At 41.9% G+C, this 3,622-nt stretch overlaps 1 pseudogene; it reads right to left on the bottom strand.

Annotated features, from left to right (window-relative positions):
• Positions 1–261: 261 nt before the first annotated feature.
• LOC104502544 lies at positions 262–2,508 on the bottom strand (annotated as a pseudogene).
• Positions 2,509–3,622: the final 1,114 nt, after the last annotated feature.

Below are 3,622 nucleotides of genomic sequence, written 5' to 3'. Positions count from 1 at the left end.
CCAAACCATTCTATGATTGTATGATGTATTTCTGAATTTAGGGATGAATTGTTCCAATGCCGTAGTGCAAAAATCACCCGACGTCACAGATTCGGTCTGTCTGCCCTGATAGCTCTGCACCGACTACTACTGTGCAAGTGAAAAAGGTCACTAATAAGTTACCCAAAGGTTACTGGCACCACAGACATCAGACTTTCACACAGAAGACTGTCCATTTCCTAACCCTAACTCCCATGTAAATTATCTCCAGCCGTTTCTTACCTTCCATCTACATTTTTATCGTGGCCGACCGTGACTTCACAACCAGGAAAGACTTTAGCTGCCAGGACTGGCGATATACAGCACAAACCAATTGGTTTTTTCGCACTGTGGAAAGCTTGGAGTGTGGAGCTCACATGCTCATTGACAGTACAGTTCTTGCCATCTACAGCCCAGGAACACAGGTTCTTTGCTACACCAAAACCACCTAAACCATGCCAAAAAAAATCAAAAGCCCAAATGTAAGACTGCTAAAAGCCATTAAATTCAATAGCAGAAAGAAGCTTTTTACAATATAACCTTTTTACAATACAATCATGGCATACATAGGACGATTAAGTTACAATACCGAAATCTTTCGGCACATGAAACGTGACAAGCTGATAATGTTAAAAGTTTTAGCTTCAGATTTTTTTCATACCACGTTACATAGGCCAGAAAGGTTAACCTTTCTTCAGTGAGTAACAAACAGAGAAGCAGGAGACCTCACATTCACTTTGCTAGTGACTGGAAAAGCTGTACCACCTGATATGCACCCCTTGATAAGCTAGAGGGGGGTGAAAAGAAAGGCCAACGATAGTTAAAAGTAGAGAGTGCAGTTCACGAGAGCAATGTAAACAGTGGTTTGCCCCTCCACAGTAATTTCACTCTCAAGTTTTAGTTCAATGATTAAACAATAACAGGAGAGCTTTCTCTCCATCTAGAATTGGGTTTGGACTTTAAAAAAAAAAAAAGTTAACACAGTTAAACCAAAAAATGGATATTACATAAAAAGGATTATGATATTCATACCACTTGTGAATAGTAACATAATCTCCTATTAAAAATAATGCTGAATTTGTCTTTTTAGAAATTAGTTGTAACAATTCTTTACTTGCATTTAAACTTTGTTTGACTGCAAAAGCAGATTGTATTTTACAGCACCTTCGTTCGCTGGATTTATGACCATCAGAACAACCAGTGTAAGAAGGTTATTAATAAAGTGTAAGCACCCATTACATTTGATTCCTTATGGAATGTGCACAACATCAGCTATTCTACAATAAACAAACTGAAATTTCCACGAGTATTTCAACGGACAACATCGAGAAGCTTTGCATTTTTAATATTTTTCCTTTTACTCTTTGCTCACTTTCGAGTGTTATCTGGAATCTCTGAGGTAAGATTTTAATTTTCAGACTTAATGGGGTTTATTTCCCTCCAACAGCTATTACAGCAACCCCCCTGAGCCTGGGTTATAACAGCATGAAATTAACGTGGAAGATACTTGCTAGCCTCTACTCCCTGATGTCACCCTCATTTCAGTGGTACAAGTTTGCTTCCCTGCGTTAGATACGCACTCCCTCTGCTGGCCTTACAAGAGGAAGTGTAACAACTCCAAAATTAACGCTTGGGCACAACTGTGAAGGCAGTATTTAACAGTACTATGAATATTCTGGAAAGTGATCTTCAGCAAGTCATAATTTCCTCGTGACGCTTTGGTTTCTTCATTTCTAAAGTGATTACAATTACCTCCGTCTGAAAGGCAATTTTGTGTTCTATAAATAAAAAATTATCCATAAACATATTTAGTATAACTTGATCAGCAGCAGACCAGATACATAATTAAAGCAAAATGTACCAAACATCTGACAGAGAATATAATCTACTTGGCAGCCTAATATTCTGCCAACAATTTCAGAGGCCCTAAAAATAAGGCAATGCTATGTAATGTCAAGTTCTGGCCTTGCTTTTCTACTCTGATCAGTGTTATTGACCGCAAGCAGGTACCACAGTTTTCATAATCTTTAAAAAGAAGGAACGGTGCGATGTATGACCTAACACTCTGGCGTTTTAAATTAATGAGCTATAAATTAATAAATAAACTGAGATGACTTGTCAGCCCGTGAGAGCTTGCTAAAACCTTTTCTCATCCTCAAAAGAAAATCAGGAAGTAAAAAAGTAAAAAAAACCTACACACCTCTCAAATTTGAGAGTATAATTTATTCTCTAAACAGATTTAAAAATAAAAAAAAATAGTAACGCAGTTAATTTGCAATTCACAAAAATGCAAGTTACTTTCTTTTAAAAGCACCTACCAGGGAAAATGACCGCATCAAATTCACTAGGTTTCAGTTCAGCCAAATCCTGAATGTTCCCCCTCGCCAATCGGGCACTTTCAACTAACACATTTCTCTTCTCTTCTGTTGGACTTCCTTTTAGGTGATTGACGACATCCCTTTGCTCAATATTGGGGGCAAATATCTTCACCTAGAATAGAGAGATAAAGTAATTTTGTGAATGTAAACCGAACTCATACATATTGGTCACAATCGAGATCATTTCATGGAAACAGGTTTTGTTCCTGAAGTCTGTTATGCAAGAGAAGGGGATTCCACAGGATGAATCTATGGAATTATTGTATTAAATAGAGGTGACACATCAGGCTGGGTAAATCCAGCCATCCTCCCCATCCTCTTCCTGCAGCTTTTTGACAGGAGCTTATTCTTACACCAGCATTAGGCTTACTGATTTTGCCAGGGCCTGCCTTTCCTCTGCAGATAACCACAAGGACTAACACAGAGCCGCAGTTCCTGCCAGCAGTCTGACTGGACACACAGCTGCGCCTGCGGAAAGGCTGCTCTTAACTGCTGTGGGATCAGAGCGCTAGCACAGTTTTACAGAAAAAGTTTAAAAGATAAAGATGCAAACTTTACAAGCATTAATGAGCTACTCATTTTCGTAGAAGACTGGTAGCAGGAAGGAAAAACAAAACATGGAGGAACATATTTTGGTTAAGCACACAAGGAGAAAGCTGCATCAAAAATACAAAGTTCTGGGAAAGGCGTACCCATGGGGGCTGTTTTCACACGTGTTTTGATTCACTGGAACAGGTTGCCCAGAGAAGCTGTGGATGCCCCATCCCTGGATGTCTTCAAGGCCAGGCTGGATGAGGCTTTGAGCAACCTGGTCTAGTGGAAGGTGTCCCTGCCCATGGCAGGGGGGCTGGAACTAGATGATCTTTAAGGTCCCTTCCAACCCAAACCATTCGGTGATTCTGTGATGCTCGTAGACTCCTCAGTGCTTGCCACTTCAGCTAGAAGGGACAATTTTGTGCTAAGTACAGGGGTGCTGTTGTCACCACCAGCTACACGCAGACAGAAAGGGACCACCCGAGGCCACAGACAGGCCCAAAGCACACCACCACAGCCCGGCCCAGGGCCGGAGGGCGTGGGTAAGCAGCCGAGACCCACGCGTGGCTGAGGGGTGCAAAGAGACGGGGGAGACATACCTCCCGCCCCCGGGGAGCCTGTCACACGCAGCTCCACACACACATACAGAGCCTCCCCCCGCGGGGGTGCCGGGGAGCAGGGCCCGGCCGCCC

Source organism: Eurypyga helias, unplaced genomic scaffold (assembly GCF_000690775.1).
Source record: "Eurypyga helias isolate BGI_N326 unplaced genomic scaffold, ASM69077v1 Scaffold47578, whole genome shotgun sequence".
Taxonomy (NCBI): Eukaryota; Metazoa; Chordata; class Aves; order Eurypygiformes; family Eurypygidae; genus Eurypyga; species Eurypyga helias.
This window is presented reverse-complemented; position numbering and strand designations above follow the sequence as displayed.